Raw genomic sequence first — 16,678 nt, forward strand, 5'->3', positions numbered from 1 at the left:
TTTACTCTTATCTCTCTTCTTGTTTTTAGATTAATTTGTTGTCTAAAAATTGTTAAATTATACTTATAAAATTTTCACATAGATAAATATATATTTTTAAAATAAGAAAAAATAAGAAAAAATTTGAAAGCTAACAAACCAAAAATAAAGGATGTACTTGGATAATTATCACAAACATGACAATGGTCGCATCCGGGTGTTTTGGGATGATAGTAGAATAGAAATCAAGCATATCATGATTCTGAATTCAGAGATTTATGCATCATGATGAATAGTACATGGGACTATTATATTTGGTCCAAGAAGCATAGTATGGGGACCATTTATTCTAGAATTGACAGAGTTTTGGGGAATGTGAACCGGTTTCAAAACAACATGGAATATATTCTAACCATCATGCCTCAAAGCATGTTAAATTATGCTTTGTTGTGTCTTACTGATAATGAGCAGGTTTGTAGTAGGAGGACACACTTTAAATATCTTATTTGTGTTGCACCCATGGAAGGGTTCAATGAGGCAATTGAGAAAAATTGGAGGGAACCTATAAATGGTAGGCCCGTGTATGTTATTTGGAAGAAACTCCAGAGATTGCAACCTAGTGTGAGGAAGTTGAGCAAACCCCTTGCAAGCATCAATATCCAGTTGGAGAGAGCTAGAACTGAGTTGAGGAGGGCTCAACAAGACCTTATGCAAGACATAATGAACCCTCAAAATATAGAGAAAGTCAAGGAATGCACTAAAGATGTGATAAAGTAGAATGACCTTGAGGAGCAAGGCCCGAGTCAAAGGGATAAAATTGAATGGCTTAGACTAGGGGATGAAAACAATGCATATTTCCATGCCTCCCTAAAAGCTAATCAAAAGTAGGAAAAGTTAAAGAATATTTGTAGGGGTGATGGGATCATTGCCAAGTCTCAAACTGATATTGAACAGGAAGTTCTTGAGCATTATGACAGACTTATGGGAAAGGCAGACAACAAACTTAAAGGGATTGACATCACAATAATGAGGGATGTATCTCAATTGAATAATGACCAAAGAGACAACCTAATCCAACCTGTGACCAAGAAGGAAGTGTATGATGCTCTAAAAGACATTGGCGACCTGAAGGGCCTAGGCATGGATGGCTATGGCGCCAAATTCTTCAAGGCAACCTGGAGTATTATTAAGCATGGCCTTATTTATGTAGTGCAAGAGTTCTTTATGAAGCAGAGAATAAAGCGATAAACAACACCATTTTTACTCTGATTCCAAAATACGCAGAAGCAAAAGTTGTCCAAGACTACATGCCTATTTCATGATGCTCAACCATACACAAAATCATTTCTAAGATCCTAACAACTAGATTGGGGAAGGTTCTTGGAAGCATTATAAATCTCAACCAAGTTGCTTTTGTTCTGGGTCATCATATCCATGATCACATTTTGCTGGCTTTTGAGTTGATTAGGGGTTATAGCAGAAAATCAAGCACACCAAGATGTATGTTGTAGATGGATATACACAAGGCTTATGACAATGTTGATTTGAGAGCATTTGAAAGCATCTTAAGAGAAACTGTTTTCCCTAGAAAGTTTATCAGATGAACTATGTTGGTTGTCACAATAATGTTGTATAGGTTCTACATTAATGGTAATTACACTGGTTATTTGAAGGAAAAGTGAGGTCTAAGACAGGAAGATCCCATATCTCCCATGCTGTTTGTGGTCATCATGGAATACTTCATCAAAATTTTGATGAAAATGAGCAAGAATCCCAACTTCAATTATCATTCAAAGTGTGAGAAGTTAAGCTTAATTAATATGAGCTTTGTAGATGATTTTCTTTTGTTTGCCAGGGGTGATACCGCATATGTCCAACTGACGATGTAGGCTTTCAATTCTTTCTCTAGGTCAACTTGGCTTAGAGTAAACCCCAACAAAGGTATAGCCTACTTTAGAGGTGTAGAAGACCCTGTAAAGGAAGAGATCATGGAGGTAACTGAATTCAAAGAGGCCCCTCTTCCATTCAAGTATCTTGGCGTGCCTTTGACAAGCAGGAAAATGTCTGTCAACCAACAAACGTAGAGCCTACTTTAGAGGTGTAGAAGACCCTGTCAAGGAAGATATCATGGAGGTAATTGAATTCAAAGAGGCCCCTCTTCCATTCAAGTATCTTGGCGTGCCTTTGACAAGCAGGAAAATGTCTACCAACCAACAAATGTAGAGCCTACTTTAGAGGTGTAGAAGACCCTGTCAAGGAAGAGATCATGGAGGTAACTGAATTCAAAGAGGCCCCCTTCTATTCAAGTATCTTGGCGTGCCTTTGACAAGCAGGAAAATGTATGTCAACCAACAAACGTAGAGCCTACTTTAGAAGTGTAGAAGACCCTATCAAGGAAGAGATCATGGAGATAACTGAATTCAAAGAGGGGCCCCTTTCATTCAAGTATCTTGGCGTGCCTTTGACAAGCAGGAAAATGTATGTCAACCAACAAATGTAGAGCCTACTTTAGAGGTGTAGAAGACCCTGTCAAGGAAGAGATCATGGAGGTAACTGAATTCAAAGAGGCCCCTCTTCCATTCAAGTATCTAGGCATGCCTTTGACAAGTAGGAAAATGTTTGTCAACCAACAAACGTAGAGCCTACTTTATAGGTGTAGAAGACCCTGTCAAGGAAGAGATCATGGAGGTAACTGAATTTAAAGAGGCCCCTCTTCCATTCAAGTATCTAGGCATGCCTTTGACAAGTAGGAAAATGTTTGTCAACCAACAAACGTAGAGCCTACTTTATAGGTGTAGAAGACCCTGTCAAGGAAGAGATCATGGAGGTAACTGAATTCAAAGAGGCCCCCTTCCATTCAGGTATCTTGGCGTGCCTTTGACAAGCAGGAAAATGTATGTCAACCAACAAACGTAGAGCCTACTTTAGAAGTGTAGAAGACCCTGTCAAGGAAGAGATGATGGAGATAACTGAATTCAAAGAGGGCCCCCTTTCATTCAAGTATCTTGGCGTGCCTTTGACAAGCAGGAAAATGTCTGTCAACCAACAAAAATGAACAAGTGTAGGTGCAAGAGGATGGTCTCATTGTAAGAAGGCCCAAGAGTAAGTCATGTGAAGAAAATAGCAACATACACGACATATTTACAAAACATTTAAAAAATAAATCAAAAGAAGTAAAATAGAAGTGTGCATGGATTAAAATCGGGATGCGAGGATTCAAATCAAAGTCACATAACGCAAGAAAGTGCAAGGCAAAATAAAAATGAGATGTGCAAGCAAACCTTAGGTAATATGCTCAAAGTCGATTTGCGCATATTGACAACAATGGAAATGTCGTATGCGACGAGTCAAAACACGATGAAATACCATCAATATATCGATAAAATAATCGGTGGAATAACGACATGGGAAGTTTCGAATCCATAGATCAAATTACGATGCTTAACAATGAAAAAAAACAAACAAAAATCCAACAAGTATCGCATTTTTAAAACGTTCATGAGACACTTTTGCAAAGGCCGTAATCGAGGCAAAATAAGTGGGAAAATAAAAATAAAAATTAATTTGTAAAGACAATGTCACAAATAAGAAATAGGTATAAAAAAATCAGAAAGAAATTCATCTTGAAACAAAATACCTTTCGTTTGAGAAAAGAGTTTAAGGATCAATCGCACAGCGGCGAGAAAAAGTCTGATCGATTTGAATGTGTTTTGAATAATGGCGAGAACTTGGATGGGCGAGATATCCATCTCGAATCCTAGCCTCAGGAGTGCGTGGTATGCACCACGTTCCATTTCCATCTTATTTGCAAAAAGTGTTAGATATTTTTAGATGTTTTTTGAGATTTGATTAAGAAAAGGGTTTGAAGAAACCGCACAAAAGTTTTGAACGATGGCGAGAGTTAAGATGGGCAAGATCTTTATCTCGAATATTAGTCCTAGGAGCTTGTGGTATCCACCTCGTTCCGTTTCCATCTTTATTTAAAAAGTGTTGAATAGGCATTAAGTATTTTTTTTAGTTTTATTGTGAAAATGGCTTGACGTTGAATCAAGTATTTGATGAACGACTGCGAAATGTTTAAATGAAATGGTTTGAAAGAAGATGGGATAGAAAGAAATGGATTAATTTGGTTATTGAGAAAATACTCGACGTTGGATCGAGTTTTTGTTTTTGTTCTTTTCGGAAAATGATTGATTTTATTCTTGTGTTAGAAGATACCTAAAGAACAATTAAGAATAAAGTGATAAATTTATTACACGCCATGGGAATATGGATACATTTAGTCGAATGGGGATACAAGATAATGAAACAATTAAATTGAGCCCAATCAACAAACAAAAATGAACAAGTGTAGGTGCAAGAGGATGGTCTCATTGTAAGAAGGCCCGAGAGTAAGTCATGTGAAGAAAATAGCAACATACACGGTATATTTACAAAACATTTAAAAAATAAATCGAAAGAAGTAAAATAGAAGCGTGCACGGATTAAAATCGGGATGCGAGGATTCAAATCAAAGTCACATAACGCAAGAAAGTGCAAGGAAAAATAAAAATGAGATGTGCAAGCAAACCTTAGGTAATGTGCTCAAAGTCGGTTTGCGCATATTGACAACAATGGAAATGTCGTATGCGACGAGTCAAAACACGATGAAATACCATCAATATATCGATAAAATAATCGATGGAATAACGACATGGGAAGTTTCGAATCCATTGATCAAATTACGATGCTTAACAATGAAAAAAATCAAAAATAAACAAACAAAAATCCAACAAGTATTGCATTTTTAAAACGTTCATGAGGCACTTTTGCAACGGCCGTAATCGGGGCAAAATAAGTGGGAAAATAAAAAAAAATTGTAAAGACAATGTCACAAATAAGAAGTAGGTATAAAAAAATCAGAAAGAAATTCAATGGAATAGCTAAAAAAATGGAAAAAAAAAAATCATACAAAATAAGAGTGAAAAAAAATGAAAAAATAAAAAAATGAAAAAATGAAAAAACTGTGAGGAAAAGTGGCAACAAAGGTGAACACAAGATATGGGTAAAGGAGGTAAGAAGCTTCAACCATCCCCCCGCATTCTTATTGTTATTCAATATATATATATATATATCATTGTAAATATATATTATATAATGCTTGATAAAATGGAAAAGAAACAAAAAAACTTGGGAAAATGCAAGACAAAGGCATGCAAAGATTAAACCTGAGACCTAGTAGTTAGGAGCCAAAGGCTCTACCACTCCATCAAACTCTCCTAGTTTCCATTATTTGAATTTAATAGTACATGTACAATAAAAACACGCTATAATGAAAAAGTAAAATGAAATAAACAAGAAAGTAGTAGCAACAATTTTTTTTACATGAACATAACATGATAATCTTCTACTTTAAACTTGTAACAACAATATGTAAAAAATATATATTTCACATGATTTGTAACATTAGGACATCAAAAGGTAGTTCCTAGCAATCTCGAAAAAACCATCATAGAAATGCAAACAAAAAACATATCAACGTAGAACAAAGTTAAACCAAATCGTTACCGAACCGAGAAGGAGACGCTAGGAACATGGTGTTTCAGCTAGCTCATCAGTGTAACTTGCATTCGCACGAAAGCAACAACGACGGAGTGTGTTTAGTTGTACGTTCATGATTGATTCTATTGGAGAGGGGTGGTTGTCTTGTGAAATAGTGGTTTCTGAATTACATAGAGAAGATTGAAGAGGCACTTATTGTTGTTTATGGTTGTTAATGAAGGTGAAGTATGAAGAAAATAATATTAAATAAAATGGTGTTATGCTAGTGTGAAGATTGAAATTTTTTTGAACATGATTTGATGAAGGATCAATATGGAGGAGGTAGAAAAATGGTACTGAGTTATTTTTGTAAGGTATTATTTTTTGAGAAATATTTCTGTAATATGGAGGTAAGCTTGGTGAGATGAAAAGGAACAACATGTACCGGAAAAAAAAATCAAGATTTCTCTTCATATCCAAAAATGGACTTCCTAGTATTTTGAAAAAAAAAATCCTCTCTCGTTGTTGTGCGCCGCATGGAGTTATTTTTGTAAGGTATTATTTTTTGAGAAATATTTTTGTAATATAGATGTAAGTTTGGTGAGATGAAAAGGAACAACATATATCGGGAAAAAAACTCAAGATTTCTCTATATATCCAAAAATGAAATTCCTTGTATTTTGAAAATAAAAAGATCCTCTCCCATTGTTGTGCGTCGCATGGAGTTTTTTAGATGGCTCCCTCCTCTCTCCAACTTTCCAACACCATTTATACTCTCAATTAGGGTTTGTATTGTTTTTTTAAAATTCTGCAAATGCCCCTTAATGCTCATTTAAAGTTCTAAAATGAATTAAAACAACATAAACAAATAAAATTCAAATAATTTCAAATAATCAAAATAAAATCAGAATGATAACACAGTAAATTCTATTTATTTTTTATGAACATGTTGACAAAAAGATAAAAATAAACGGACTCAAAATAAATAAAAATTGGGCACAAAAGTGCCCAAAAAATTAAATTGAACGCACCAAAATGATCAGTGCGGAATAAACCACTCGAAAACATACAGGTTTTGATCAAATTTTAAAATGGAAAATGTTCGGTTAAAACACTCAGACGTATCAAAATGTGACAGAAAAATTAGCCGAAAAATAAATCGAGCACGCTAGATTAAACTACGTGAAACGTAGGTTAATAAAACTGATGCCTGCAAGCTTGATTTTGAAATTTTTCTCCCGCTGTTTTGACGCACATTTGACAATTGATTTAAACGGTTTGCCTGTAGATCCGGAAATTTATTTCGACTAATAATTTAGGCACTATGCGGTATGGAATACATGTTAAGCTATGCAGAGATACAACATCTAGGATGAATGTATTGAATCGGTGATTCATGGTCAAAATCGGGGTGTGACAGTGAGGAGCGAACGTTTGCATCAGATTGAATGGATTTCTATATATCAACATTCACGGGAAAAATGTATCTTATCTAAACTCAAATAATTATGGACGAATCAATGTTTTGTGTCGTCTCAAGACACAATATCTTATATTTGTGAAAGAGTTCGAAAGATCGCACAGCGACGGAAAAAGAGTTTGATTTGTTTGAAATATTTTGAATGATGGCAATAACTTGGATGAGCAACCATCTCGAATCCTAGCCACAGGAGCTCGTGGTAACCACCATGTTATTTTTCCATCTTATTTGCAAAATGATTTAATATTGTTATACATTTTAAGATTTTGATTGAGAAAAGGTTTACACGAAAGTCGCAATAAAAGTTTTAATAAATGGTGAGAGCTTGGATGGGCGAGATAAGCATCTTGAATCCTAACTTCTGGAGCTCGTGGTAACCACCACGTTCCTTTTCCATCTTTATTCAAAAATATTTAATAAGAACTGAATGTTTTTTAATTTGATTGGGAAAATGCTTGACATTGAATCGAGTGTTTTGTTTATGATACAAAAATGAAATGGTTTGACAAATGGCTTCATGTGCTTATTAAAGAAAATAGTTTGGTGTTGACCAAGTTGAATTTTTCAAAGGATTGATTTTATTTGTGAATGTTAATGGATGTTAAGTGATTGATTTTGGTATGATGTAAAAAAATATACTTGATGTTGATCAAACACCTTTGATTTTTAGTATTTTTTTCAAGGGTTAATTTTAAGAGTCGTTTTATCTTTTTGGATTAACTATTATGCATCAATTAAAAATACAATAAATTAAACTAAATTTAAAAAAAGAAAAAAAGATAAAAGAAATAATAAAAGGGGTATGCGCACTATCAATACAAGAGGTAAAAGAACTTAAAAACACTAAAGAAAAAACCAAAAATAAATAAATAAAGCAATAATAAATAATAATAAATAAAAAAATATGCAAAAGACAAAAACAGACTGAAATTTGGGGTGTAGCTAGAAAAATGCTATAGCCCTAAAGGAGGGACCTTGCAAAGGTGCACTGAGCAATTATGGGGGTGAGGGGGAGACTTAATCTTCCTCAACCCCATATTTGGTTACTATTCCCTTAGCAACAAAAATGGAAGAAAAATGCTCCAACGAAAACCTAAAAACACCATAATTTTCTCAATTTTTCACGAAATTAAGCAAATAAATAATAAAAATGTATCTACTCGATCTCAAGAAAATAATGGTGTGTTTAGAATAAGCAAATAAAGAACAATAAAAATCGAAAATCAACAAAAATGCAGTCGTACATATTTGCTTGATTCGGTCATCTTATTCACCTTCATGACAAATGAATCATGGATTCATACTTGGCGTGATGCTGGAAAGCTATTGGATACATTATTTATGTAAAACAAACATCAATTTGCATTTTACCCTTTTTGTTCATGGAGATTCAAGAATACTTAAAACTCTTGATTTTTGAATCAATGGAGTTTCCATACAAAATAATGGTGATTAATATACTAATTAAGTGCAACAAGAATTATAACGCAAATAAAATTAAATAAACGAAAATTAAATCAAATTGAATCACTTTTGCTCATGGAGGTTCAAAAATACTTTAAATTATTGATTTCGAATCAATGAAGTTTACATGCAAAATGTTGATGATTAAGATATTAATTAAGTGTAGCAAGAATAATAATGCAAAAATAAAAATAAACGAAAATTAAATCACATTTAATCATTTTTGCTCATGGAGGTTCAAGAACACTTTAAACTCTTGATTTTGAATCAATATAGTTTCCATTCAAAATAGTGATGATTAAGATACTAATTAAGCACAACAAGAATAATAATGCAAATAAAATTAAATACACAAAAATTAAAAACCTGCCTTAATAAAGAAGAAGAAAAAGTGACTTGAAAATAAGAGAAAAATTTGTGCAAAGTTTTGGGTTATTCTCGTGAATGATTCTTGGTGAAATTTGTGAATGAGAATATTTTTATTTATATGCTCTAAAAATGGTAGTTTATGAATTATGCAAAGAGTGCGACTGTCTTGTAGAAACTTATTTAATTAAATATTAAATAATGATGTAATATATGTATGGAATAATGATCTAATAAATTATAGATATTTTGGACCTTTTAGAAACATTGATTTTTGTTTTTATGATGTATGAGAATGATTAATAAAATTCAAATGGATATTTTCATGATAAATCAAATGATTATGAATTTATTTTTCAAAATGAATAATGAAAAAATGCAATTTTAGTCAATATCTTCAAAATGAAAAATGTTGACTTTATGTTGACTTTTTTACTATAATGCATATACGCATGATTATGGTGACTTTTTTTTATAATAAAAATACATATGGTTAAAAATGCAAAACTTGACAAATGAACATGTATCAAATGAATTTAAAATATCCGAAAAAAATTGGGGTATGACAACATGTATCTAACTTTTGAACGATCAGAATTTCAAAATAATATTTGAGGTGAGAGTTATCTACTTCGCAATGAAGCTATAGATTTGGGGAAAATTTCAGCTTTTTTATTCTTATTTATAAGCTAGTTTGCTTTGTGATTTGCAGTTGTTAGTGCTAGTTTGTGAATCACTTTAAGACTCTTTTGTACCCTTAATTGATTATAGTTGAGTTATTTTTTTTATCTGGACGACTCGTGGTTTTTACTCTCATATTGAGGGATTTTTCACGTTAAAAATATTGGTGTTCTTTTGTGTCTTTATTTGTTCAATTTGTCATCTTATATTTGTTTTTGATCCTCAAGGTTCTTACAAGTTTGAGGAATTTTATATCTGATGTGTATTGATCTATTATTGTGTCTTAATTTTCCATCAGCATACTCAATAATATAAAACATGAAATAAGTGAATAAAGGAAAAACAAGTGAAGATAAGAGCCGATAGAGAGGAAGAACAATTAAAGAAAATAACCAAATAAGCAAAGTGGAGATATAAACCACCAAACAAAAGAACCATAGAGAGAAGCAATCAAACATTAAAAGAAACTATTGAGAGAAACAACCAAGCAGAAGAGCCAATAAATACTAGAGTAACCAAGCAAAAGAGTCGATAAGGGAAAGAGTTAAACAGAAGAATCAATATGAAAATGAGAAATCAAAAAAAGAAGAAGAGCCAATAAAGAGATAAACTTTTAACAAAAGAACCAAACCAAATGAAATCAAACAAACCAAACAAAACCAATTTAAATCAAACCAAATCAACAGAGAGAGAAGAAGAAAACCAATAGAGATAACAATCAAAGAGAGAATCTAATAGAGAGATAAACAATCTAAAAGGAAGACGTAATTGAAGGAGAATTGCGGTCCAAAACGCAGCGGAAATTAAAATTTTTTCCTTTAGAGATCCTTACGAATGGTCATGATCAGTGATAGAATATTTACCTCTTATGACGATTGAAACCTTTGGTGCAGATCTCTTGTGACGATCAAAACCTTTGATGCAGATCCACGAAGCGATCACGAACGTTGAACGATGACAACGTCTCTACTCATTCCACACGAACGGGTTCCTTCAATCTCAGTGCTAGCTGGTACGAATGAAGGCTTTGAGTGAGAGAGAGAGAAAACGAAAATAATGCAACCGCAATTAATGCTTCTGCACAAGGGTTCTATTTATAGGACCACTTGTGTGGGCTTCAAGCTAAAAGCCCACTTAAGTGTATTTTGGCCCATATCTTATAATATGCCCAAAATCACTTAAACCCATGGTACCTTACCATATTTCGTATTCTACTCAAGTAAACCGTACCTTACGATGTTCTATAATTCACTTAAGGGCACCGTACCTTACGGTATTCCTTAGTTACTCTATCTCTCATCAATCCGTCCTTTGTGTGTGACCCTGTAGGTTTTCGTGACGTTGGCAATTATATTAAATCACACATTTAACATAATAAACAGTGAGCGGTATCTAGCAACACATCACTGCTACCCAAGACACGAAAATGTCAAGTGATCTGACAATTCCTTATGTGATAATATTTATGTGTATAATTACCCTTTTGCCCTCATGTCTATATTGAACACAAGGCATAGACCGTGTCATCCTTGTCCAGTTCAATATTGGGCCCATAGACATTTATCCTGTTACGCAGGATGGGCAAATTCCATCTAGGTCACTCATGTCCCTTAACATGCTTCGTGGAGTACCCATCAACTGTCTTTATGGTTATCCAGTTACGGACAACGTTGGATCAGCAATAAAGCACTCGACTCTACATCTAGGGTCCATAGTGGTTTCAGGTCGAAGAGTGGTATACACCATTATCACCATGAGAATAACTTATGACACTTTGCATAACTTTCTATATAGTATTCTCATAGCGGGTCAATCCGGTATAAATATTACTCCTAATATTCATACCTATGTTTAAGACTTGATAACTCTTTATCCATGATCCATGAGATGTGATCATCAGTCTACAAACATAATAGTCTTAATGCTTTAATGTTATCCCACTTCACACTAAAGTTTGACTACGGATACTTTAAGAATAGTGTCTTTATGTTTAATGTGATCTCATGATTAAGTCATACTTGATACATTAAACAGACTAGCTATTCTAGGGACTTTATTAATCAACCATAATAAAGAAAATGCCTTTTATTATTAATAAATAATTCGATACAAGTACCAAAAGTATTGGCCTCTAGGGCTTACATCAACAGTAATTGTATCAAACAATCACACATAATCTAAAAAGAAGACACAATTGTATCAAACAATTACACATGAGAATCAATAGAGAAAGGAGCCAAAAAAAGGAACCAAACCAAAATTAGATCCAACATCACAAAAATAAAAGTACACATTCTCACATTTTTGAAAACTCAGAAATGATAGAGCGGCAAGACTTTTCAAGGAGGATCAGAGCAAACTCTGATACCAAATATATAAGATAAAATATGGGAGGAAGAACCTTGCTAAAGTTTCTATTAAAATGACACACACCGAATACAAAATATCACTCTAAGAATATATAATAAAAAAATAGATTAAACTACTCATATTTAAATTAAAACAAAAATTCAATTACATATTATCTAACCGATGTTGCATCATGTAAATTTGGAGACCTAACTTATTGATCTTCTCAACTATAATGATACAATAAAGGTGGACAATGTTATGTATTGTCGTCTGCCAATCGGTTCATATGGACGTGTTTGGTTCACCAACATGTTACATTAATACAAGTGATTTTTTATATTTGATCAGTATCTCTTAAAGTGACATATCGAGTTAAATCCGACACTTGTTCAATATATATGTTCATGTTATTTGTTTAAGTTTGATTTGTCTATGGACATTTTATGAAACCGCGACATGCATAATGGACCTCAATAAAAAAAAACTAGGTTGATTCATTTATGATCTTATTTGTTTTTAATTAATGGTTTTAACTCAGACATGACGATGGGGCAGGATAGAGGTGAGCTTAAGCATTATCATCCTCGCCACCATGTACCAACCCTGCCCTTGCCCCCAAACCCAGTCGGAGGTAACAAATGAACCCCCGCCCCCGCCTCTAATAAGGAATAGATTTTTCCAATCTGTCCCCATCCACATAAATTGTATTTTTTTGTAATGCATGTTTCTTTTCTATAGCAACAAAATTCAATAATTAAACTAAATATTTCGTCATTTTAATAACAATCATAAGATTAAGAAGGGTAAATATGTGAGAAAGTTATTAAAAATAAGAGTTAAATATGTTTGTAGTCCTTGTAAATATCTCAAATTTCACTTTTAGTCCCTCAAAAAAATTTCTCCAAAGAATGGTCCTCTTAATATTTTACACTCACACTTTTGGTCTCTCTTACTAACATCTGTTAATAGAAGTCATTGTGGCACTGACATGTGGCAGTGTCAGCATGACAAAGATGTTGATATGGATACCACATTGCATTTTGTTCCCATTTTATATTATTTTTATTAATTAAATTTATAACGACGGAGTTACCTTTGCTAAATTAATCGCTAATATGAACATCATACAGAAACCTGAAAACCGTAGCTAATCTTTAGCTAATCCCTAGCTAATTCAAACACATCATTCTTATTACCTAGATTTTATTTTTATTTTCATGATTTTCTGCAAGAAAGTTTATCATATTATAAGGATTTCTCTCGTAAAAATCTAAACTTTTTTTACTTGAGATGAATTAAATATGAAAATTTTTAAACACCAATTTCCCATTAAACAAATATTTTTTAGCTAATATTTTTTACGGACTTATTTTTTAGCTAATACATAAAAAGGATCTACAAATTTTTATGACATTTCGAATAAGTCTCTATTTATTTTGATTTTCCGATCGAAACATAATGAATGTGTTTTTTTCAAGAGACGAAATGAGAAATTTAACCATATTGATGGCAAAAAGACTGACATACTTTAAAGTTTTTTTATGTTAGTGTATCAAATTATAAGGATCTCCACCATAAAAATTGAATAATTTTTTGACATGAGATGAATTAAATAAGAATTTTTTAAGGTCGATTTTCCATGAGATGAATTAAATAAGAATTTTTTAAGGTCCATTTTCCATGAGACGGAAACAAACGCAACATTGGCATATGATTGAATTTTGAGTTAATCTAAGAATTACATAATAACACATAAAAATGATCTGCAAAATTTTATGGAATTTCAAATAAGTCTCGATTTAATTTGATTTTTCTATCAAAACGCATATAATTCAATCGAGACTTATTCAGAATGCAATGAAACTTTGAAGATACTTTATATATATGTTATGATATAAGTCTCTCCAAAATAACAACTCAAAATTAAATCATATGTTAATGTTTTCTTTGTTTCTGCTTCATAGAAAATCTACTCTTAAAAAAATACATATGTAATTCATCTCAAATAAAATAAAAATGAAAATTTTGTGAGACACATCCTTATAATGTGATAAAGTTTCTTGCAAAAAATCATGAAAAAATATGAAGTATATGTCATAAGAATGACGTATTTGAATTAGTTAGGGATTAGCTACAAATTAGCTACAGTTTATGGATTTATGTATGATGTTCATGTTAGCGACAAATTTAAATGGGAATAAATGTCATGTGGCATCTCGCATCTATGTCAGTATTTTTGGCACACTAACATTGACATGTATCATATCACGTTGTTTTCACCCGTATTTAAATTTTGAAATTTTGTCATCTGCTATGCCTCTAATTAAATTAATTTTTCCTATTAAATTCGCGACAGGGGCAAGGAGGTCTGGCCGAGTCCAATTTTTTTTGTTAAAGTCGTGGCATAGGCAAGGAGGTCTGGCCAAGTTTGAATTTTTTTTATCATACTTGTTTTAACTTGTATTGTTATAAGGATTTTGAAGAAGCCGCAAAAGATACGGGTGGAAAGTGTGAGGAAAGGAAAAAAGATACGGGTTGAAATAACTCACGTAGCCGCAACAATCACAAAGGCTTTGAAGGTTTATTTCGGTACGTAAATAGAACAAAATGTTTTTCGAAATTTAAAATATTTATACAAATTATTTAGATACCGACATAGAACAAGATAATTTAAGGATGAAAACAAATTTACACAAATTATGCAATGTCATGTCACCTTACAAGATTTATTTCAGTACTTTCATTTATCAAGACTTTAAGTTCGATGATAACTAGTGCAAGCAAGAAAAAAAAAATTTACACTAATATTTCTAAAAAGAAAAACATTAATTTGACCCGTTATAACTCCATTAGTTTTGCCAAGACAGTGAGGTCAATAAATAAAATAATTAAATAATATTGGATAAACAAATATTAATGGCTCACACTAACAAGATCCCTCAAGTCAAACCTCAAGCTACACATAACTGAGTATTAATTAGAAAATAGACCGTGTTAATATAGTTTAATGAAAATCATACTCACAATCACATAATTTAAATGAATAAAAAATCATACTCACATAATGGTCAAGCAAAATATGTTTGAAAACTCTTTCTCAAAGCCTCACCATGTGATACACACACATACAAATACAGTAACATCTGACATAGGAGAAGCTTATCATTATCTAAATTAATGACAAGGTAGTTTATTAGCATAAATATACTTCATAAAGTAAATTAGAAACCCATGTTACATACATTATTGTAAAGGAAAACAGCTTGTCCTGTCAGATTTTGCCTTAGGTTTCAGCTTGGAATTTCAGTTTTTTTTTAATGAAACATTTCATTTTTTTAATATTAGAAAAGGTGCACCATAATGTAAAAGCAAAACATAAAAGTATGAGTGTAGTATTGTAGCAAAAATGCAAAAGCAACTAGTCTACACCAATATAAATACATGCATCATGTCATTAGGTAAAGTAATTCATTAAACAAAATGCAATGAAGTTTACTCTTTATTACGTTGATCTTTCATTATGGTATCATTCATCTAGTTGGATTGCTTCCACTGTCTAACTAACTCTTGGTCAGTTGTAACTAGTTTTTAGTTACACTCTTCACACTTTCCAAGAATTGCTACTTCATCCTATTCATTGCTCCGGCTTCTTAATTGCAGTCATGGCATAACATTCTCAAATTACGACAATCGTAAGCTCAATTCAGAACTCACAACTAATCGCAGCCAATGCTTCTGATCTGAATTCATCACATCACTTCGGTCCAAAAAATTTATTTAAGATGTAAGACAATAATTATTTTCTTTGGAACCAATAGGTTGAGGGAGTCATTCTCACTCAAAAAGTGCATAAACTAATTGTGAATCTTCAAATTTCGCAGAAAGAAGTTCAAGACAGAGAAATATTTTCTTAAAGGCAAAGTCTCTAAAGAATATGATTCTTGAATAATGTAGGATCAAACTGTGCTTATATGAATTCTTTATACAATTTTGGAATCGGTGATTCCTTGAGTCTTGTCATGCAAGCATGCTTTTGAAATATTAGACAAAGTAGATATGCTCATATGAAGGCGCAAGTTTGACAACTTTGAGTTGAAATCAATGAATAAAAGTAACAAAACTACTGTTGGATATGCTATCTCAGAGCAAGATTAGATTGATTCCATCTTTGATGGTTTACCATAGGAATACAATCTATTTGTAATGCAGATGTATGGGAACTTTGAGTCTCTAAAACTCTATGGTGTTAAAGTTCTCCTTTATGTCCAAGAAGTTCAATTGGACAAATTCAGCAAAAGTTAGTCGTGTCAAATACCATTGTGAGTGTAGCACACAAATCAAGAAACAATTGGTGCGCGTGAAAATTTTGTAGGTAGTTGAGGCAGAGGTCGCATAACTCATGGTAGAGGTTGTGGTAGAGATCGTTCTTCATCGGGTAATTAACCTACCTGTCAATTATGTGGGAAGTATGGTCATGTTATTGTTTTTTGTTGGCAGAGGTTGGATGAAACCTTTACACACGCGTGTGCTCAATCCAACTTATCAAATTTCATAGTGCAACTACTGACAAATATGAAGCATCCACATTAGGCTCTCAATCCATATCCATGATGGCCACTACACATGATCATTCCTTATCAGTTGAAGTTGAAAAAAACATGTGTGGTTTGCTAATTCAGGTGCCTCATATCACTTTACTATGTATGCTCATTTCTTACACATCAAGAAACCTTATGCGGGCTATAGTAGAGTTTGTGTAGCTAATGGTCACTCTTTAGCCATTAATTATATAGTATCCTCCTATGTGTTTTCCAAGCCCATCCATACTACCTCTCT

The sequence above is a fragment of the Lathyrus oleraceus genome, chromosome 5, assembly GCF_024323335.1.
Source record: "Lathyrus oleraceus cultivar Zhongwan6 chromosome 5, CAAS_Psat_ZW6_1.0, whole genome shotgun sequence".
Taxonomy (NCBI): domain Eukaryota; kingdom Viridiplantae; phylum Streptophyta; class Magnoliopsida; order Fabales; family Fabaceae; genus Lathyrus; species Lathyrus oleraceus.